The sequence below is a fragment of the Labrus bergylta genome, chromosome 13, assembly GCF_963930695.1.
Source record: "Labrus bergylta chromosome 13, fLabBer1.1, whole genome shotgun sequence".
NCBI classification, from domain to species: domain Eukaryota; kingdom Metazoa; phylum Chordata; class Actinopteri; order Labriformes; family Labridae; genus Labrus; species Labrus bergylta.
The window spans coordinates 8,436,789-8,459,452 of NC_089207.1; the positions used below are offsets into that span (position 1 = coordinate 8,436,789).

Genomic DNA, 22,664 nt, shown 5'->3' on the forward strand with positions numbered 1-22,664 from the left:
TGAATGACAAATGAATAAATCAGCCATTGCAATGTTTCATGTAGAAATCATAACCCTGTGGGGCATACATATTTGATCCCCTCACATTCTCCATTGTAACTAATCATTAAAAAAACAATCCTCCATTAGGAATCACAAAGGAACACTTACTAATTATATGAAAATTCATAATTATTACAATCAGTCCCTATATATGCTATAGATGATCCCCAATCAAAATTCAGTGTAAGCTACTTTGTAGGAAAGTAGAAGCAATGATAGACAAATAAAAAAAGAACTGCAGTGCATAGCAGGAGGTTACAGCGTCCCCTGCTGGCTGAAGCAGGTATTAAAAGCTTACAGCACCTGGGATTCCCAGGCGGTCTCCCATCCAAGTACTAACCAGGCCAGTTTTGAAAGAGGGAAGTTAATCTTCACGGAATCGGTTTGTTCAATGTGTTTATCAGACGTTTGAACGTTCAGTTTGCCCGCAAGTCGTGAAACAAGTCTTAAAAACAAGCTGCAAGTCTTTAGTTAACTCCCAGCGTCAAAGTATTGCTGAATCTAGTAAGATTAAGTGTAAGTCTATCCATAGGCCCACACGTTTGAGTAGAAAAGTAATAAAATCAACTAGGTCATAGTCACTTGCTCTAATTTTGGCGAGGTGTTACTTTAAACCTAAGTATGTATAAATAACCCTTTAACAACCTGTTCTTTCGCTTACGGCCATACCACCCTGAACACGCCCAATCTCGTCCGATCTCGGAAGCTAAGCAGGGTCGGGCCTGGTTAGTACTTGGATGGGAGACCGCCTGGGAATACCAGGTGCTGTAAGCTTTTAATACCTCCTTTAGCCAGAAGAGGGCGCTGTTGCCTCACTAGTGGAGAAAGGACTGAGAGAAACAGGCCAGTGGAAAATGAAACATGATTTTATTTGGCAGTCTGTCCTCTTTTTTTTTGTTGCAATTTTCATCAATGTTTTCAGTGAGTATTAATACATATTACGCTCTCTGGAGGCTGTTTTCAAAGTTCAGTTTTACATTCAAAAAGTACATGTAGCCTACTTACGTAAGGACTACTGCATTAACATATTTTAATTACTTGTACTTAGGTTACTCTTTACTTCCCCACAACACTCTGGTAGCCATATTATACATTTGATTCAACTGGAAATATTCACCATCATTATAAATGTTTTCACATCAATAATAAACATTTACACCAAATCAGGAATTATTATAAATGATTACTATTAAGATTGAATTTAAAAAAAACCTGCAAACAAGTGATGCTTACTTATCAATCAATATTTTTTCAGAATCAATTGACGATTTTTCAGAAGTTGACCATTTTGCATCGTCACTTTTACTGTGGATTTATTAAGGTTTTCAATACTGCAAACTTGTGAACAGTGAACAGCAGAAATAAGTTTAAATGTTGCATTAAGGCACACAAGATTTAGGATTATTATAGTAGCCTAAGCAGTGATTGATTAAGATATAAGGGACAACTCGAAATTATGTTTTTATCACCACTTACTTGTTTTGAGGTAATCTTGAATGACAAATGAATAAATCAGCCATTGCAATGTTTCATGTAGAAATCATAACCCTGTGGGGCATACATATTTGATCCCCTCACATTCTCCATTGTAACTAATCATTAAAAAAAACAATCCTCCATTAGGAATCACAAAGGAACACTTACTAATTATATGAAAATTCATAATTATTACAATCAGTCCCTATATATGCTATAGATGATCCCCAATCAAAATTCAGTGTAAGCTACTTTGTAGGAAAGTAGAAGCAATGATAGACAAATAAAAAAAGAACTGCAGTGCATAGCAGGAGGTTACAGCGCCCCCTGCTGGCTGAAGCAGGTATTAAAAGCTTACAGCACCTGGGATTCCCAGGCGGTCTCCCATCCAAGTACTAACCAGGCCAGTTTTGAAAGAGGGAAGTTAATCTTCACGGAATCGGTTTGTTCAATGTGTTTATCAGACGTTTGAACGTTCAGTTTGCCCGCAAGTCGTGAAACAAGTCTTAAAAACAAGCTGCAAGTCTTTAGTTAACTCCCAGCGTCAAAGTATTGCTGAATCTAGTAAGATTAAGTGTAAGTCTATCCATAGGCCCACACGTTTGAGTAGAAAAGTAATAAAATCAACTAGGTCATAGTCACTTGCTCTAATTTTGGCGAGGTGTTACTTTAAACCTAAGTATGTATAAATAACCCTTTAACAACCTGTTCATTCGTTTACGGCCATACCACCCTGAACACGCCCAATCTCGTCCGATCTCGGAAGCTAAGCAGGGTCGGGCCTGGTTAGTACTTGGATGGGAGACCGCCTGGGAATACCAGGTGCTGTAAGCTTTTAATACCTCCTTTAGCCAGAAGAGGGCGCTGTTGCCTCACTAGTGGAGAAAGGACTGAGAGAAACAGGCCAGTGGAAAATGAAACATGATTTTATTTGGCAGTCTGTCCTCTCTTTTTTTTTTGTTGTTGCAATTTTCATCAATGTTTTCAGTGAGTATTAATACATATTACGCTCTCTGGAGGCTGTTTTCAAAGTTCAGTTTTACATTCAAAAAGTACATGTAGCCTACTTAAGTAAGGACTACTGCATTAACATATTTTAATTACTTGTACTTAGGTTACTCTTTACTTCCCCACAACACTCTGGTAGCCATATTATACATTTGATTCAACTGGAAATATTCACCATCATTATAAATGTTTTCACATCAATAATAAACATTTACACCAAATCAGGAATTATTATAAATGATTACTATTAAGATTGAATTAAAAAAAAACCTGCAAACAAGTGATGCTTACTTATCAATCAATTGACGATTTTTCAGAAGTTGACCATTTCGCATCGTCACTTTTACTGTGGATTTATTAAGGTTTTCAATCCTGCAAACTTGTGAACAGTGAACAGCAGAAATAAGTTTAAATGTTGCATTAAGGCACACAAGATTTAGGATTATTATAGTAGCCTAAGCAGTGATTGATTAAGATACAAGGGACAACTCGAAATTATGTTTTTATCACCACTTACTTGTTTTGAGGTAATCTTGAATGACAAATGAATAAATCAGCCATTGCAATGTTTCATGTAGAAATCATAACCCTGTGGGGCATACATATTTGATCCCCTCACATTCTCCATTGTAACTAATCATTAAAAAAACAATCCTCCATTAGGAATCACAAAGGAACACTTACTAATTATATGAAAATTCATAATTATTACAATCAGTCCCTATATATGCTATAGATGATCCCCAATCAAAATTCAGTGTAAGCTACTTTGTAGGAAAGTAGAAGCAATGATAGACAAATAAAAAAAGAACTGCAGTGCATAGCAGGAGGTTACAGCGTCCCCTGCTGGCTGAAGCAGGTATTAAAAGCTTACAGCACCTGGGATTCCCAGGCGGTCTCCCATCCAAGTACTAACCAGGCCAGTTTTGAAAGAGGGAAGTTAATCTTCACGGAATCGGTTTGTTCAATGTGTTTATCAGACGTTTGAACGTTCAGTTTGCCCGCAAGTCGTGAAACAAGTCTTAAAAACAAGCTGCAAGTCTTTAGTTAACTCCCAGCGTCAAAGTATTGCTGAATCTAGTAAGATTAAGTGTAAGTCTATCCATAGGCCCACACGTTTGAGTAGAAAAGTAATAAAATCAACTAGGTCATAGTCACTTGCTCTAATTTTGGCGAGGTGTTACTTTAAACCTAAGTATGTATAAATAACCCTTTAACAACCTGTTCTTTCGCTTACGGCCATACCACCCTGAACACGCCCGATCTCGTCCGATCTCGGAAGCTAAGCAGGGTCGGGCCTGGTTAGTACTTGGATGGGAGACCGCCTGGGAATACCAGGTGCTGTAAGCTTTTAATACCTCCTTTAGCCAGAAGAGGGCGCTGTTGCCTCACTAGTGGAGAAAGGACTGAGAGAAACAGGCCAGTGGAAAATGAAACATGATTTTATTTGGCAGTCTGTCCTCTTTTTTTTTTTTGCAATTTTCATCAATGTTTTCAGTGAGTATTAATACATATTACGCTCTCTGGAGGCTGTTTTCAAAGTTCAGTTTTACATTCAAAAAGTACATGTAGCCTACTTACGTAAGGACTACTGCATTAACATATTTTAATTACTTGTACTTAGGTTACTCTTTACTTCCCCACAACACTCTGGTAGCCATATTATACATTTGATTCAACTGGAAATATTCACCATCATTATAAATGTTTTCACATCAATAATAAACATTTACACCAAATCAGGAATTATTATAAATGATTACTATTAAGAATGAATTTAAAAAAAACCTGCAAACAAGTGATGCTTACTTATCAATCAATATTTTTTCAGAATCAATTGACGATTTTTCAGAAGTTGACCATTTTGCATCGTCACTTTTACTGTGGATTTATTAAGGTTTTCAATACTGCAAACTTGTGAACAGTGAACAGCAGAAATAAGTTTAAATGTTGCATTAAGGCACACAAGATTTAGGATTATTATAGTAGCCTAAGCAGTGATTGATTAAGATATAAGGGACAACTCGAAATTATGTTTTTATCACCACTTACTTGTTTTGAGGTAATCTTGAATGACAAATGAATAAATCAGCCATTGCAATGTTTCATGTAGAAATCATAACCCTGTGGGGCATACATATTTGATCCCCTCACATTCTCCATTGTAACTAATCATTAAAAAAAACAATCCTCCATTAGGAATCACAAAGGAACACTTACTAATTATATGAAAATTCATAATTATTACAATCAGTCCCTATATATGCTATAGATGATCCCCAATCAAAATTCAGTGTAAGCTACTTTGTAGGAAAGTAGAAGCAATGATAGACAAATAAAAAAAGAACTGCAGTGCATAGCAGGAGGTTACAGCGCCCCCTGCTGGCTGAAGCAGGTATTAAAAGCTTACAGCACCTGGGATTCCCAGGCGGTCTCCCATCCAAGTACTAACCAGGCCAGTTTGGAAAGAGGGAAGTTAATCTTCACGGAATCGGTTTGTTCAATGTGTTTATCAGACGTTTGAACGTTCAGTTTGCCCGCAAGTCGTGAAACAAGTCTTAAAAACAAGCTGCAAGTCTTTAGTTAACTCCCAGCGTCAAAGTATTGCTGAATCTAGTAAGATTAAGTGTAAGTCTATCCATAGGCCCACACGTTTGAGTAGAAAAGTAATAAAATCAACTAGGTCATAGTCACTTGCTCTAATTTTGGCGAGGTGTTACTTTAAACCTAAGTATGTATAAATAACCCTTTAACAACCTGTTCTTTCGCTTACGGCCATACCACCCTGAACACGCCCAATCTCGTCCGATCTCGGAAGCTAAGCAGGGTCGGGCCTGGTTAGTACTTGGATGGGAGACCGCCTGGGAATACCAGGTGCTGTAAGCTTTTAATACCTCCTTTAGCCAGAAGAGGGCGCTGTTGCCTCACTAGTGGAGAAAGGACTGAGAGAAACAGGCCAGTGGAAAATGAAACATGATTTTATTTGGCAGTCTGTCCTCTTTTTTTTTGTTGCAATTTTCATCAATGTTTTCAGTGAGTATTAATACATATTACGCTCTCTGGAGGCTGTTTTCAAAGTTCAGTTTTACATTCAAAAAGTACATGTAGCCTACTTACGTAAGGACTACTGCATTAACATATTTTAATTACTTGTACTTAGGTTACTCTTTACTTCCCCACAACACTCTGGTAGCCATATTATACATTTGATTCAACTGGAAATATTCACCATCATTATAAATGTTTTCACATCAATAATAAACATTTACACCAAATCAGGAATTATTATAAATGATTACTATTAAGATTGAATTTAAAAAAAACCTGCAAACAAGTGATGCTTACTTATCAATCAATATTTTTTCAGAATCAATTGACGATTTTTCAGAAGTTGACCATTTTGCATCGTCACTTTTACTGTGGATTTATTAAGGTTTTCAATACTGCAAACTTGTGAACAGTGAACAGCAGAAATAAGTTTAAATGTTGCATTAAGGCACACAAGATTTAGGATTATTATAGTAGCCTAAGCAGTGATTGATTAAGATATAAGGGACAACTCGAAATTATGTTTTTATCACCACTTACTTGTTTTGAGGTAATCTTGAATGACAAATGAATAAATCAGCCATTGCAATGTTTCATGTAGAAATCATAACCCTGTGGGGCATACATATTTGATCCCCTCACATTCTCCATTGTAACTAATCATTAAAAAAAACAATCCTCCATTAGGAATCACAAAGGAACACTTACTAATTATATGAAAATTCATAATTATTACAATCAGTCCCTATATATGCTATAGATGATCCCCAATCAAAATTCAGTGTAAGCTACTTTGTAGGAAAGTAGAAGCAATGATAGACAAATAAAAAAAGAACTGCAGTGCATAGCAGGAGGTTACAGCGCCCCCTGCTGGCTGAAGCAGGTATTAAAAGCTTACAGCACCTGGGATTCCCAGGCGGTCTCCCATCCAAGTACTAACCAGGCCAGTTTTGAAAGAGGGAAGTTAATCTTCACGGAATCGGTTTGTTCAATGTGTTTATCAGACGTTTGAACGTTCAGTTTGCCCGCAAGTCGTGAAACAAGTCTTAAAAACAAGCTGCAAGTCTTTAGTTAACTCCCAGCGTCAAAGTATTGCTGAATCTAGTAAGATTAAGTGTAAGTCTATCCATAGGCCCACACGTTTGAGTAGAAAAGTAATAAAATCAACTAGGTCATAGTCACTTGCTCTAATTTTGGCGAGGTGTTACTTTAAACCTAAGTATGTATAAATAACCCTTTAACAACCTGTTCATTCGTTTACGGCCATACCACCCTGAACACGCCCGATCTCGTCCGATCTCGGAAGCTAAGCAGGGTCGGGCCTGGTTAGTACTTGGATGGGAGACCGCCTGGGAATACCAGGTGCTGTAAGCTTTTAATACCTCCTTTAGCCAGAAGAGGGCGCTGTTGCCTCACTAGTGGAGAAAGGACTGAGAGAAACAGGCCAGTGGAAAATGAAACATGATTTTATTTGGCAGTCTGTCCTCTCTTTTTTTTTTGTTGTTGCAATTTTCATCAATGTTTTCAGTGAGTATTAATACATATTACGCTCTCTGGAGGCTGTTTTCAAAGTTCAGTTTTACATTCAAAAAGTACATGTAGCCTACTTAAGTAAGGACTACTGCATTAACATATTTTAATTACTTGTACTTAGGTTACTCTTTACTTCCCCACAACACTCTGGTAGCCATATTATACATTTGATTCAACTGGAAATATTCACCATCATTATAAATGTTTTCACATCAATAATAAACATTTACACCAAATCAGGAATTATTATAAATGATTACTATTAAGATTGAATTTTAAAAAAACCTGCAAACAAGTGATGCTTACTTATCAATCAATTGACGATTTTTCAGAAGTTGACCATTTCGCATCGTCACTTTTACTGTGGATTTATTAAGGTTTTCAATCCTGCAAACTTGTGAACAGTGAACAGCAGAAATAAGTTTAAATGTTGCATTAAGGCACACAAGATTTAGGATTATTATAGTAGCCTAAGCAGTGATTGATTAAGATACAAGGGACAACTCGAAATTATGTTTTTATCACCACTTACTTGTTTTGAGGTAATCTTGAATGACAAATGAATAAATCAGCCATTGCAATGTTTCATGTAGAAATCATAACCCTGTGGGGCATACATATTTGATCCCCTCACATTCTCCATTGTAACTAATCATTAAAAAAAACAATCCTCCATTAGGAATCACAAAGGAACACTTACTAATTATATGAAAATTCATAATTATTACAATCAGTCCCTATATATGCTATAGATGATCCCCAATCAAAATTCAGTGTAAGCTACTTTGTAGGAAAGTAGAAGCAATGATAGACAAATAAAAAAAGAACTGCAGTGCATAGCAGGAGGTTACAGCGTCCCCTGCTGGCTGAAGCAGGTATTAAAAGCTTACAGCACCTGGGATTCCCAGGCGGTCTCCCATCCAAGTACTAACCAGGCCAGTTTTGAAAGAGGGAAGTTAATCTTCACGGAATCGGTTTGTTCAATGTGTTTATCAGACGTTTGAACGTTCAGTTTGCCCGCAAGTCGTGAAACAAGTCTTAAAAACAAGCTGCAAGTCTTTAGTTAACTCCCAGCGTCAAAGTATTGCTGAATCTAGTAAGATTAAGTGTAAGTCTATCCATAGGCCCACACGTTTGAGTAGAAAAGTAATAAAATCAACTAGGTCATAGTCACTTGCTCTAATTTTGGCGAGGTGTTACTTTAAACCTAAGTATGTATAAATAACCCTTTAACAACCTGTTCTTTCGCTTACGGCCATACCACCCTGAACACCCCCGATCTCGTCCGATCTCGGAAGCTAAGCAGGGTCGGGCCTGGTTAGTACTTGGATGGGAGACCGCCTGGGAATACCAGGTGCTGTAAGCTTTTAATACCTCCTTTAGCCAGAAGAGGGCGCTGTTGCCTCACTAGTGGAGAAAGGACTGAGAGAAACAGGCCAGTGGAAAATGAAACATGATTTTATTTGGCAGTCTGTCCTCTTTTTTTTTGTTGCAATTTTCATCAATGTTTTCAGTGAGTATTAATACATATTACGCTCTCTGGAGGCTGTTTTCAAAGTTCAGTTTTACATTCAAAAAGTACATGTAGCCTACTTACGTAAGGACTACTGCATTAACATATTTTAATTACTTGTACTTAGGTTACTCTTTACTTCCCCACAACACTCTGGTAGCCATATTATACATTTGATTCAACTGGAAATATTCACCATCATTATAAATGTTTTCACATCAATAATAAACATTTACACCAAATCAGGAATTATTATAAATGATTACTATTAAGAATGAATTTAAAAAAAACCTGCAAACAAGTGATGCTTACTTATCAATCAATATTTTTTCAGAATCAATTGACGATTTTTCAGAAGTTGACCATTTTGCATCGTCACTTTTACTGTGGATTTATTAAGGTTTTCAATACTGCAAACTTGTGAACAGTGAACAGCAGAAATAAGTTTAAATGTTGCATTAAGGCACACAAGATTTAGGATTATTATAGTAGCCTAAGCAGTGATTGATTAAGATATAAGGGACAACTCGAAATTATGTTTTTATCACCACTTACTTGTTTTGAGGTAATCTTGAATGACAAATGAATAAATCAGCCATTGCAATGTTTCATGTAGAAATCATAACCCTGTGGGGCATACATATTTGATCCCCTCACATTCTCCATTGTAACTAATCATTAAAAAAAACAATCCTCCATTAGGAATCACAAAGGAACACTTACTAATTATATGAAAATTCATAATTATTACAATCAGTCCCTATATATGCTATAGATGATCCCCAATCAAAATTCAGTGTAAGCTACTTTGTAGGAAAGTAGAAGCAATGATAGACAAATAAAAAAAGAACTGCAGTGCATAGCAGGAGGTTACAGCGTCCCCTGCTGGCTGAAGCAGGTATTAAAAGCTTACAGCACCTGGGATTCCCAGGCGGTCTCCCATCCAAGTACTAACCAGGCCAGTTTTGAAAGAGGGAAGTTAATCTTCACGGAATCGGTTTGTTCAATGTGTTTATCAGACGTTTGAACGTTCAGTTTGCCCGCAAGTCGTGAAACAAGTCTTAAAAACAAGCTGCAAGTCTTTAGTTAACTCCCAGCGTCAAAGTATTGCTGAATCTAGTAAGATTAAGTGTAAGTCTATCCATAGGCCCACACGTTTGAGTAGAAAAGTAATAAAATCAACTAGGTCATAGTCACTTGCTCTAATTTTGGCGAGGTGTTACTTTAAACCTAAGTATGTATAAATAACCCTTTAACAACCTGTTCATTCGCTTACGGCCATACCACCCTGAACACGCCCGATCTCGTCCGATCTCGGAAGCTAAGCAGGGTCGGGCCTGGTTAGTACTTGGATGGGAGACCGCCTGGGAATACCAGGTGCTGTAAGCTTTTAATACCTCCTTTAGCCAGAAGAGGGCGCTGTTGCCTCACTAGTGGAGAAAGGACTGAGAGAAACAGGCCAGTGGAAAATGAAACATGATTTTATTTGGCAGTCTGTCCTCTTTTTTTTTGTTGCAATTTTCATCAATGTTTTCAGTGAGTATTAATACATATTACGCTCTCTGGAGGCTGTTTTCAAAGTTCAGTTTTACATTCAAAAAGTACATGTAGCCTACTTACGTAAGGACTACTGCATTAACATATTTTAATTACTTGTACTTAGGTTACTCTTTACTTCCCCACAACACTCTGGTAGCCATATTATACATTTGATTCAACTGGAAATATTCACCATCATTATAAATGTTTTCACATCAATAATAAACATTTACACCAAATCAGGAATTATTATAAATGATTACTATTAAGATTGAATTAAAAAAAAACCTGCAAACAAGTGATGCTTACTTATCAATCAATATTTTTTCAGAATCAATTGACGATTTTTCAGAAGTTGACCATTTTGCATCGTCACTTTTACTGTGGATTTATTAAGGTTTTCAATACTGCAAACTTGTGAACAGTGAACAGCAGAAATAAGTTTAAATGTTGCATTAAGGCACACAAGATTTAGGATTATTATAGTAGCCTAAGCAGTGATTGATTAAGATATAAGGGACAACTCGAAATTATGTTTTTATCACCACTTACTTGTTTTGAGGTAATCTTGAATGACAAATGAATAAATCAGCCATTGCAATGTTTCATGTAGAAATCATAACCCTGTGGGGCATACATATTTGATCCCCTCACATTCTCCATTGTAACTAATCATTAAAAAAAACAATCCTCCATTAGGAATCACAAAGGAACACTTACTAATTATATGAAAATTCATAATTATTACAATCAGTCCCTATATATGCTATAGATGATCCCCAATCAAAATTCAGTGTAAGCTACTTTGTAGGAAAGTAGAAGCAATGATAGACAAATAAAAAAAGAACTGCAGTGCATAGCAGGAGGTTACAGCGCCCCCTGCTGGCTGAAGCAGGTATTAAAAGCTTACAGCACCTGGGATTCCCAGGCGGTCTCCCATCCAAGTACTAACCAGGCCAGTTTTGAAAGAGGGAAGTTAATCTTCACGGAATCGGTTTGTTCAATGTGTTTATCAGACGTTTGAACGTTCAGTTTGCCCGCAAGTCGTGAAACAAGTCTTAAAAACAAGCTGCAAGTCTTTAGTTAACTCCCAGCGTCAAAGTATTGCTGAATCTAGTAAGATTAAGTGTAAGTCTATCCATAGGCCCACACGTTTGAGTAGAAAAGTAATAAAATCAACTAGGTCATAGTCACTTGCTCTAATTTTGGCGAGGTGTTACTTTAAACCTAAGTATGTATAAATAACCCTTTAACAACCTGTTCATTCGCTTACGGCCATACCACCCTGAACACGCCCGATCTCGTCCGATCTCGGAAGCTAAGCAGGGTCGGGCCTGGTTAGTACTTGGATGGGAGACCGCCTGGGAATACCAGGTGCTGTAAGCTTTTAATACCTCCTTTAGCCAGAAGAGGGCGCTGTTGCCTCACTAGTGGAGAAAGGACTGAGAGAAACAGGCCAGTGGAAAATGAAACATGATTTTATTTGGCAGTCTGTCCTCTCTTTTTTTTTTGTTGTTGCAATTTTCATCAATGTTTTCAGTGAGTATTAATACATATTACGCTCTCTGGAGGCTGTTTTCAAAGTTCAGTTTTACATTCAAAAAGTACATGTAGCCTACTTAAGTAAGGACTACTGCATTAACATATTTTAATTACTTGTACTTAGGTTACTCTTTACTTCCCCACAACACTCTGGTAGCCATATTATACATTTGATTCAACTGGAAATATTCACCATCATTATAAATGTTTTCACATCAATAATAAACATTTACACCAAATCAGGAATTATTATAAATGATTACTATTAAGATTGAATTTAAAAAAAACCTGCAAACAAGTGATGCTTACTTATCAATCAATTGACGATTTTTCAGAAGTTGACCATTTCGCATCGTCACTTTTACTGTGGATTTATTAAGGTTTTCAATCCTGCAAACTTGTGAACAGTGAACAGCAGAAATAAGTTTAAATGTTGCATTAAGGCACACAAGATTTAGGATTATTATAGTAGCCTAAGCAGTGATTGATTAAGATACAAGGGACAACTCGAAATTATGTTTTTATCACCACTTACTTGTTTTGAGGTAATCTTGAATGACAAATGAATAAATCAGCCATTGCAATGTTTCATGTAGAAATCATAACCCTGTGGGGCATACATATTTGATCCCCTCACATTCTCCATTGTAACTAATCATTAAAAAAACAATCCTCCATTAGGAATCACAAAGGAACACTTACTAATTATATGAAAATTCATAATTATTACAATCAGTCCCTATATATGCTATAGATGATCCCCAATCAAAATTCAGTGTAAGCTACTTTGTAGGAAAGTAGAAGCAATGATAGACAAATAAAAAAAGAACTGCAGTGCATAGCAGGAGGTTACAGCGTCCCCTGCTGGCTGAAGCAGGTATTAAAAGCTTACAGCACCTGGGATTCCCAGGCGGTCTCCCATCCAAGTACTAACCAGGCCAGTTTTGAAAGAGGGAAGTTAATCTTCACGGAATCGGTTTGTTCAATGTGTTTATCAGACGTTTGAACGTTCAGTTTGCCCGCAAGTCGTGAAACAAGTCTTAAAAACAAGCTGCAAGTCTTTAGTTAACTCCCAGCGTCAAAGTATTGCTGAATCTAGTAAGATTAAGTGTAAGTCTATCCATAGGCCCACACGTTTGAGTAGAAAAGTAATAAAATCAACTAGGTCATAGTCACTTGCTCTAATTTTGGCGAGGTGTTACTTTAAACCTAAGTATGTATAAATAACCCTTTAACAACCTGTTTATTCGCTTACGGCCATACCACCCTGAACACGCCCGATCTCGGAAGCTAAGCAGGGTCGGGCCTGGTTAGTACTTGGATGGGAGACCGCCTGGGAATACCAGGTGCTGTAAGCTTTTAATACCTCCTTTAGCCAGAAGAGGGCGCTGTTGCCTCACTAGTGGAGAAAGGACTGAGAGAAACAGGCCAGTGGAAAATGAAACATGATTTTATTTGGCAGTCTGTCCTCTCTTTTTTTTTTGTTGTTGCAATTTTCATCAATGTTTTCAGTGAGTATTAATACATATTACGCTCTCTGGAGGCTGTTTTCAAAGTTCAGTTTTACATTCAAAAAGTACATGTAGCCTACTTAAGTAAGGACTACTGCATTAACATATTTTAATTACTTGTACTTAGGTTACTCTTTACTTCCCCACAACACTCTGGTAGCCATATTATACATTTGATTCAACTGGAAATATTCACCATCATTATAAATGTTTTCACATCAATAATAAACATTTACACCAAATCAGGAATTATTATAAATGATTACTATTAAGATTGAATTTAAAAAAAACCTGCAAACAAGTGATGCTTACTTATCAATCAATATTTTTTCAGAATCAATTGACGATTTTTCAGAAGTTGACCATTTTGCATCGTCACTTTTACTGTGGATTTATTAAGGTTTTCAATACTGCAAACTTGTGAACAGTGAACAGCAGAAATAAGTTTAAATGTTGCATTAAGGCACACAAGATTTAGGATTATTATAGTAGCCTAAGCAGTGATTGATTAAGATATAAGGGACAACTCGAAATTATGTTTTTATCACCACTTACTTGTTTTGAGGTAATCTTGAATGACAAATGAATAAATCAGCCATTGCAATGTTTCATGTAGAAATCATAACCCTGTGGGGCATACATATTTGATCCCCTCACATTCTCCATTGTAACTAATCATTAAAAAAAACAATCCTCCATTAGGAATCACAAAGGAACACTTACTAATTATATGAAAATTCATAATTATTACAATCAGTCCCTATATATGCTATAGATGATCCCCAATCAAAATTCAGTGTAAGCTACTTTGTAGGAAAGTAGAAGCAATGATAGACAAATAAAAAAAGAACTGCAGTGCATAGCAGGAGGTTACAGCGCCCCCTGCTGGCTGAAGCAGGTATTAAAAGCTTACAGCACCTGGGATTCCCAGGCGGTCTCCCATCCAAGTACTAACCAGGCCAGTTTTGAAAGAGGGAAGTTAATCTTCACGGAATCGGTTTGTTCAATGTGTTTATCAGACGTTTGAACGTTCAGTTTGCCCGCAAGTCGTGAAACAAGTCTTAAAAACAAGCTGCAAGTCTTTAGTTAACTCCCAGCGTCAAAGTATTGCTGAATCTAGTAAGATTAAGTGTAAGTCTATCCATAGGCCCACACGTTTGAGTAGAAAAGTAATAAAATCAACTAGGTCATAGTCACTTGCTCTAATTTTGGCGAGGTGTTACTTTAAACCTAAGTATGTATAAATAACCCTTTAACAACCTGTTCATTCGCTTACGGCCATACCACCCTGAACACGCCCGATCTCGTCCGATCTCGGAAGCTAAGCAGGGTCGGGCCTGGTTAGTACTTGGATGGGAGACCGCCTGGGAATACCAGGTGCTGTAAGCTTTTAATACCTCCTTTAGCCAGAAGAGGGCGCTGTTGCCTCACTAGTGGAGAAAGGACTGAGAGAAACAGGCCAGTGGAAAATGAAACATGATTTTATTTGGCAGTCTGTCCTCTCTTTTTTTTTTGTTGTTGCAATTTTCATCAATGTTTTCAGTGAGTATTAATACATATTACGCTCTCTGGAGGCTGTTTTCAAAGTTCAGTTTTACATTCAAAAAGTACATGTAGCCTACTTAAGTAAGGACTACTGCATTAACATATTTTAATTACTTGTACTTAGGTTACTCTTTACTTCCCCACAACACTCTGGTAGCCATATTATACATTTGATTCAACTGGAAATATTCACCATCATTATAAATGTTTTCACATCAATAATAAACATTTACACCAAATCAGGAATTATTATAAATGATTACTATTAAGATTGAATTTAAAAAAAACCTGCAAACAAGTGATGCTTACTTATCAATCAATATTTTTTCAGAATCAATTGACGATTTTTCAGAAGTTGACCATTTTGCATCGTCACTTTTACTGTGGATTTATTAAGGTTTTCAATACTGCAAACTTGTGAACAGTGAACAGCAGAAATAAGTTTAAATGTTGCATTAAGGCACACAAGATTTAGGATTATTATAGTAGCCTAAGCAGTGATTGATTAAGATATAAGGGACAACTCGAAATTATGTTTTTATCACCACTTACTTGTTTTGAGGTAATCTTGAATGACAAATGAATAAATCAGCCATTGCAATGTTTCATGTAGAAATCATAACCCTGTGGGGCATACATATTTGATCCCCTCACATTCTCCATTGTAACTAATCATTAAAAAAAACAATCCTCCATTAGGAATCACAAAGGAACACTTACTAATTATATGAAAATTCATAATTATTACAATCAGTCCCTATATATGCTATAGATGATCCCCAATCAAAATTCAGTGTAAGCTACTTTGTAGGAAAGTAGAAGCAATGATAGACAAATAAAAAAAGAACTGCAGTGCATAGCAGGAGGTTACAGCGCCCCCTGCTGGCTGAAGCAGGTATTAAAAGCTTACAGCACCTGGGATTCCCAGGCGGTCTCCCATCCAAGTACTAACCAGGCCAGTTTTGAAAGAGGGAAGTTAATCTTCACGGAATCGGTTTGTTCAATGTGTTTATCAGACGTTTGAACGTTCAGTTTGCCCGCAAGTCGTGAAACAAGTCTTAAAAACAAGCTGCAAGTCTTTAGTTAACTCCCAGCGTCAAAGTATTGCTGAATCTAGTAAGATTAAGTGTAAGTCTATCCATAGGCCCACACGTTTGAGTAGAAAAGTAATAAAATCAACTAGGTCATAGTCACTATTAAGATTGAATTTAAAAAAAACCTGCAAACAAGTGATGCTTACTTATCAATCAATTGACGATTTTTCAGAAGTTGACCATTTCGCGTCGTCACTTTTACTGTGGATTTATTAAGGTTTTCAATCCTGCAAACTTGTGAACAGTGAACAGCAGAAATAAGTTTAAATGTTGCATTAAGGCACACAAGATTTAGGATTATTATAGTAGCCTAAGCAGTGATTGATTAAGATACAAGGGACAACTCGAAATTATGTTTTTATCACCACTTACTTGTTTTGAGGTAATCTTGAATGACAAATGAATAAATCAGCCATTGCAATGTTTCATGTAGAAATCATAACCCTGTGGGGCATACATATTTGATCCCCTCACATTCTCCATTGTAACTAATCATTAAAAAAACAATCCTCCATTAGGAATCACAAAGGAACACTTACTAATTATATGAAAATTCATAATTATTACAATCAGTCCCTATATATGCTATAGATGATCCCCAATCAAAATTCAGTGTAAGCTACTTTGTAGGAAAGTAGAAGCAATGATAGACAAATAAAAAAAGAACTGCAGTGCATAGCAGGAGGTTACAGCGTCCCCTGCTGGCTGAAGCAGGTATTAAAAGCTTACAGCACCTGGGATTCCCAGGCGGTCTCCCATCCAAGTACTAACCAGGCCAGTTTTGAAAGAGGGAAGTTTATCTTCACGGAATCGGTTTGTTCAATGTGTTTATCAGACGTTTGAACGTTCAGTTTGCCCGCAAGTCGTGAAACAAGTCTTAAAAACAAGCTGCAAGTCTTTAGTTAACTCCCAGCGTCAAAGTATTGCTGAATCTAGTAAGATTAAGTGTAAGTCTATCCATAGGCCCACACGTTTGAGTAGAAAAGTAATAAAATCAACTAGGTCATAGTCACTTGCTCTAATTTTGGCGAGGTGTTACTTTAAACCTAAGTATGTATAAATAACCCTTTAACAACCTGTCCATTTGCTTACGGCCATACCACCCTGAACACGCCCGATCTCATCCGATCTCGGAAGCTAAGCAGGGTCGGGCCTGGTTAGTACTTGGATGGGAGACCGCCTGGGAATACCAGGTGCTGTAAGCTTTTAATACCTCCTTTAGCCAGAAGAGGGCGCTGTTGCCTCACTAGTGGAGAAAGGACTGAGAGAAACAGGCCAGTGGAAAATGAAACATGATTTTATTTGGCAGTCTGTCCTCTTTTTTTTTGTTGCAATTTTCATCAATGTTTTCAGTGAGTATTAATACATATTACGCTCTCTGGAGGCTGTTTTCAAAGTTCAGTTTTACATTCAAAAAGTACATGTAGCCTACTTACGTAAGGACTACTGCATTAACATATTTTAATTACTTGTACTTAGGTTACTCTTTACTTCCCCACAACACTCTGGTAGCCATATTATACATTTGATTCAACTGGAAATATTCACCATCATTATAAATGTTTTCACATCAATAATAAACATTTACACCAAATCAGGAATTATTATAAATGATTACTATTAAGATTGAATTTAAAAAAAACCTGCAAACAAGTGATGCTTACTTATCAATCAATATTTTTTCAGAATCAATTGACGATTTTTCAGAAGTTGACCATTTTGCATCGTCACTTTTACTGTGGATTTATTAAGGTTTTCAATACTGCAAACTTGTGAACAGTGAACAGCAGAAATAAGTTTAAATGTTGCATTAAGGCACACAAGATTTAGGATTATTATAGTAGCCTAAGCAGTGATTGATTAAGATATAAGGGACAACTCGAAATTATGTTTTTATCACCACTTACTTGTTTTGAGGTAATCTTGAATGACAAATGAATAAATCAGCCATTGCAATGTTTCATGTAGAAATCATAACCCTGTGGGGCATACATATTTGATCCCCTCACATTCTCCATTGTAACTAATCATTAAAAAAAACAATCCTCCATTAGGAATCACAAAGGAACACTTACTAATTATATGAAAATTCATAATTATTACAATCAGTCCCTATATATGCTATAGATGATCCCCAATCAAAATTCAGTGTAAGCTACTTTGTAGGAAAGTAGAAGCAATGATAGACAAATAAAAAAAGAACTGCAGTGCATAGCAGGAGGTTACAGCGCCCCCTGCTGGCTGAAGCAGGTATTAAAAGTTTACAGCACCTGGGATTCCCAGGCGGTCTCCCATCCAAGTACTAACCAGGCCAGTTTTGAAAGAGGGAAGTTAATCTTCACGGAATCGGTTTGTTCAATGTGTTTATCAGACGTTTGAACGTTCAGTTTGCCCGCAAGTCGTGAAACAAGTCTTAAAAACAAGCTGCAAGTCTTTAGTTAACTCCCAGCGTCAAAGTATTGCTGAATCTAGTAAGATTAAGTGTAAGTCTATCCATAGGCCCACACGTTTGAGTAGAAAAGTAATAAAATCAACTAGGTCATAGTCACTTGCTCTAATTTTGGCGAGGTGTTACTTTAAACCTAAGTATGTATAAATAACCCTTTAACAACCTGTTTATTCGCTTACGGCCATACCACCCTGAACACGCCCGATCTCGTCCGATCTTGGAAGCTAAGCAGGGTCGGGCCTGGTTAGTACTTGGATGGGAGACCGCCTGGGAATACCAAGTGCTGTAAGCTTTTAATACCTCCTTTAGCCAGAAGAGGGCGCTGTTGCCTCACTAGTGGAGAAAGGACTGAGAGAAACAGGCCAGTGGAAAATGAAACATGATTTTATTTGGCAGTCTGTCCTCTCTTTTTTTTTTGTTGTTGCAATTTTCATCAATGTTTTCAGTGAGTATTAATACATATTACGCTCTCTGGAGGCTGTTTTCAAAGTTCAGTTTTACATTCAAAAAGTACATGTAGCCTACTTAAGTAAGGACTACTGCATTAACATATTTTAATTACTTGTACTTAGGTTACTCTTTACTTCCCCACAACACTCTGGTAGCCATATTATACATTTGATTCAACTGGAAATATTCACCATCATTATAAATGTTTTCACATCAATAATAAACATTTACACCAAATCAGGAATTATTATAAATGATTACTATTAAGATTGAATTTAAAAAAAACCTGCAAACAAGTGATGCTTACTTATCAATCAATTGACGATTTTTCAGAAGTTGACCATTTCGCATCGTCACTTTTACTGTGGATTTATTAAGGTTTTCAATCCTGCAAACTTGTGAACAGTGAACAGCAGAAATAAGTTTAAATGTTGCATTAAGGCACACAAGATTTAGGATTATTATAGTAGCCTAAGCAGTGATTGATTAAGATACAAGGGACAACTCGAAATTATGTTTTTATCACCACTTACTTGTTTTGAGGTAATCTTGAATGACAAATGAATAAATCAGCCATTGCAATGTTTCATGTAGAAATCATAACCCTGTGGGGCATACATATTTGATCCCCTCACATTCTCCATTGTAACTAATCATTAAAAAAACAATCCTCCATTAGGAATCACAAAGGAACACTTACTAATTATATGAAAATTCATAATTATTACAATCAGTCCCTATATATGCTATAGATGATCCCCAATCAAAATTCAGTGTAAGCTACTTTGTAGGAAAGTAGAAGCAATGATAGACAAATAAAAAAAGAACTGCAGTGCATAGCAGGAGGTTACAGCGTCCCCTGCTGGCTGAAGCAGGTATTAAAAGCTTACAGCACCTGGGATTCCCAGGCGGTCTCCCATCCAAGTACTAACCAGGCCAGTTTTGAAAGAGGGAAGTTAATCTTCACGGAATCGGTTTGTTCAATGTGTTTATCAGACGTTTGAACGTTCAGTTTGCCCGCAAGTCGTGAAACAAGTCTTAAAAACAAGCTGCAAGTCTTTAGTTAACTCCCAGCGTCAAAGTATTGCTGAATCTAGTAAGATTAAGTGTAAGTCTATCCATAGGCCCACACGTTTGAGTAGAAAAGTAATAAAATCAACTAGGTCATAGTCACTTGCTCTAATTTTGGCGAGGTGTTACTTTAAACCTAAGTATGTATAAATAACCCTTTAACAACCTGTCCATTTGCTTACGGCCATACCACCCTGAACACGCCCGATCTCGTCCGATCTCGGAAGCTAAGCAGGGTCAGGCCTGGTTAGTACTTGGATGGGAGACCGCCTGGGAATACCAGGTGCTGTAAGCTTTTAATACCTCCTTTAGCCAGAAGAGGGCGCTGTTGCCTCACTAGTGGAGAAAGGACTGAGAGAAACAGGCCAGTGGAAAATGAAACATGATTTTATTTGGCAGTCTGTCCTCTTTTTTTTTGTTGCAATTTTCATCAATGTTTTCAGTGAGTATTAATACATATTACGCTCTCTGGAGGCTGTTTTCAAAGTTCAGTTTTACATTCAAAAAGTACATGTAGCCTACTTACGTAAGGACTACTGCATTAACATATTTTAATTACTTGTACTTAGGTTACTCTTTACTTCCCCACAACACTCTGGTAGCCATATTATACATTTGATTCAACTGGAAATATTCACCATCATTATAAATGTTTTCACATCAATAATAAACATTTACACCAAATCAGGAATTATTATAAATGATTACTATTAAGATTGAATTTAAAAAAAACCTGCAAACAAGTGATGCTTACTTATCAATCAATATTTTTTCAGAATCAATTGACGATTTTTCAGAAGTTGACCATTTTGCATCGTCACTTTTACTGTGGATTTATTAAGGTTTTCAATACTGCAAACTTGTGAACAGTGAACAGCAGAAATAAGTTTAAATGTTGCATTAAGGCACACAAGATTTAGGATTATTATAGTAGCCTAAGCAGTGATTGATTAAGATATAAGGGACAACTCGAAATTATGTTTTTATCACCACTTACTTGTTTTGAGGTAATCTTGAATGACAAATGAATAAATCAGCCATTGCAATGTTTCATGTAGAAATCATAACCCTGTGGGGCATACATATTTGATCCCCTCACATTCTCCATTGTAACTAATCATTAAAAAAAACAATCCTCCATTAGGAATCACAAAGGAACACTTACTAATTATATGAAAATTCATAATTATTACAATCAGTCCCTATATATGCTATAGATGATCCCCAATCAAAATTCAGTGTAAGCTACTTTGTAGGAAAGTAGAAGCAATGATAGACAAATAAAAAAAGAACTGCAGTGCATAGCAGGAGGTTACAGCGCCCCCTGCTGGCTGAAGCAGGTATTAAAAGTTTACAGCACCTGGGATTCCCAGGCGGTCTCCCATCCAAGTACTAACCAGGCCAGTTTTGAAAGAGGGAAGTTAATCTTCACGGAATCGGTTTGTTCAATGTGTTTATCAGACGTTTGAACGTTCAGTTTGCCCGCAAGTCGTGAAACAAGTCTTAAAAACAAGCTGCAAGTCTTTAGTTAACTCCCAGCGTCAAAGTATTGCTGAATCTAGTAAGATTAAGTGTAAGTCTATCCATAGGCCCACACGTTTGAGTAGAAAAGTAATAAAATCAACTAGGTCATAGTCACTTGCTCTAATTTTGGCGAGGTGTTACTTTAAACCTAAGTATGTATAAATAACCCTTTAACAACCTGTTTATTCGCTTACGGCCATACCACCCTGAACACGCCCGATCTCGTCCGATCTTGGAAGCTAAGCAGGGTCGGGCCTGGTTAGTACTTGGATGGGAGACCGCCTGGGAATACCAGGTGCTGTAAGCTTTTAATACCTCCTTTAGCCAGAAGAGGGCGCTGTTGCCTCACTAGTGGAGAAAGGACTGAGAGAAACAGGCCAGTGGAAAATGAAACATGATTTTATTTGGCAGTCTGTCCTCTCTTTTTTTTTTGTTGTTGCAATTTTCATCAATGTTTTCAGTGAGTATTAATACATATTACGCTCTCTGGAGGCTGTTTTCAAAGTTCAGTTTTACATTCAAAAAGTACATGTAGCCTACTTAAGTAAGGACTACTGCATTAACATATTTTAATTACTTGTACTTAGGTTACTCTTTACTTCCCCACAACACTCTGGTAGCCATATTATACATTTGATTCAACTGGAAATATTCACCATCATTATAAATGTTTTCACATCAATAATAAACATTTACACCAAATCAGGAATTATTATAAATGATTACTATTAAGATTGAATTTAAAAAAAACCTGCAAACAAGTGATGCTTACTTATCAATCAATTGACGATTTTTCAGAAGTTGACCATTTTGCATCGTCACTTTTACTGTGGATTTATTAAGGTTTTCAATCCTGCAAACTTGTGAACAGTGAACAGCAGAAATAAGTTTAAATGTTGCATTAAGGCACACAAGATTTAGGATTATTATAGTAGCCTAAGCAGTGATTGATTAAGATACAAGGGACAACTCGAAATTATGTTTTTATCACCACTTACTTGTTTTGAGGTAATCTTGAATGACAAATGAATAAATCAGCCATTGCAATGTTTCATGTAGAAATCATAACCCTGTGGGGCATACATATTTGATCCCCTCACATTCTCCATTGTAACTAATCATTAAAAAAACAATCCTCCATTAGGAATCACAAAGGAACACTTACTAATTATATGAAAATTCATAATTATTACAATCAGTCCCTATATATGCTATAGATGATCCCCAATCAAAATTCAGTGTAAGCTACTTTGTAGGAAAGTAGAAGCAATGATAGACAAATAAAAAAAGAACTGCAGTGCATAGCAGGAGGTTACAGC

General features: G+C 36.7%; 13 non-coding genes and 1 pseudogene across 13 annotated transcripts; all 14 read left to right on the plus strand.

Moving 5' to 3' along the window:
• The first annotated feature begins 697 nt into the window (after positions 1–697).
• Positions 698–816, plus strand: LOC136181698 (5S ribosomal RNA). The gene has a single exon (XR_010668045.1). It is a non-coding gene; the product is annotated as a 5S ribosomal RNA (ribosomal RNA).
• A 1,417-nt stretch (positions 817–2,233) lies between these two features.
• On the plus strand, positions 2,234–2,352 carry LOC136181769 (5S ribosomal RNA). Its single transcript, XR_010668116.1, has one exon. It is a non-coding gene; the product is annotated as a 5S ribosomal RNA (ribosomal RNA).
• Positions 2,353–3,757: 1,405 nt separating this feature from the next.
• On the plus strand, positions 3,758–3,876 carry LOC136182306 (5S ribosomal RNA). The gene has a single exon (XR_010668624.1). It is a non-coding gene; the product is annotated as a 5S ribosomal RNA (ribosomal RNA).
• Positions 3,877–5,293: 1,417 nt separating this feature from the next.
• On the plus strand, positions 5,294–5,412 carry LOC136181699 (5S ribosomal RNA). Its single transcript, XR_010668046.1, has one exon. It is a non-coding gene; the product is annotated as a 5S ribosomal RNA (ribosomal RNA).
• A 1,417-nt stretch (positions 5,413–6,829) lies between these two features.
• On the plus strand, positions 6,830–6,948 carry LOC136181374 (5S ribosomal RNA). Its single transcript, XR_010667723.1, has one exon. It is a non-coding gene; the product is annotated as a 5S ribosomal RNA (ribosomal RNA).
• Positions 6,949–8,354: 1,406 nt separating this feature from the next.
• LOC136181364 (5S ribosomal RNA) lies at positions 8,355–8,473 on the plus strand. The gene has a single exon (XR_010667713.1). It is a non-coding gene; the product is annotated as a 5S ribosomal RNA (ribosomal RNA).
• Positions 8,474–9,890: 1,417 nt separating this feature from the next.
• LOC136182307 (5S ribosomal RNA) lies at positions 9,891–10,009 on the plus strand. Its single transcript, XR_010668625.1, has one exon. It is a non-coding gene; the product is annotated as a 5S ribosomal RNA (ribosomal RNA).
• A 1,417-nt stretch (positions 10,010–11,426) lies between these two features.
• Positions 11,427–11,545, plus strand: LOC136182308 (5S ribosomal RNA). The gene has a single exon (XR_010668626.1). It is a non-coding gene; the product is annotated as a 5S ribosomal RNA (ribosomal RNA).
• Positions 11,546–12,950: 1,405 nt separating this feature from the next.
• LOC136181848 (5S ribosomal RNA) lies at positions 12,951–13,059 on the plus strand (annotated as a pseudogene).
• Positions 13,060–14,482: 1,423 nt separating this feature from the next.
• On the plus strand, positions 14,483–14,601 carry LOC136182309 (5S ribosomal RNA). Its single transcript, XR_010668627.1, has one exon. It is a non-coding gene; the product is annotated as a 5S ribosomal RNA (ribosomal RNA).
• A 2,336-nt stretch (positions 14,602–16,937) lies between these two features.
• Positions 16,938–17,056, plus strand: LOC114921689 (5S ribosomal RNA). Its single transcript, XR_003810000.2, has one exon. It is a non-coding gene; the product is annotated as a 5S ribosomal RNA (ribosomal RNA).
• Positions 17,057–18,473: 1,417 nt separating this feature from the next.
• LOC114921688 (5S ribosomal RNA) lies at positions 18,474–18,592 on the plus strand. Its single transcript, XR_003809999.2, has one exon. It is a non-coding gene; the product is annotated as a 5S ribosomal RNA (ribosomal RNA).
• Positions 18,593–19,997: 1,405 nt separating this feature from the next.
• On the plus strand, positions 19,998–20,116 carry LOC114921687 (5S ribosomal RNA). Its single transcript, XR_003809998.2, has one exon. It is a non-coding gene; the product is annotated as a 5S ribosomal RNA (ribosomal RNA).
• A 1,417-nt stretch (positions 20,117–21,533) lies between these two features.
• Positions 21,534–21,652, plus strand: LOC114921686 (5S ribosomal RNA). Its single transcript, XR_003809997.2, has one exon. It is a non-coding gene; the product is annotated as a 5S ribosomal RNA (ribosomal RNA).
• The last annotated feature ends 1,012 nt before the right edge of the window (positions 21,653–22,664 follow it).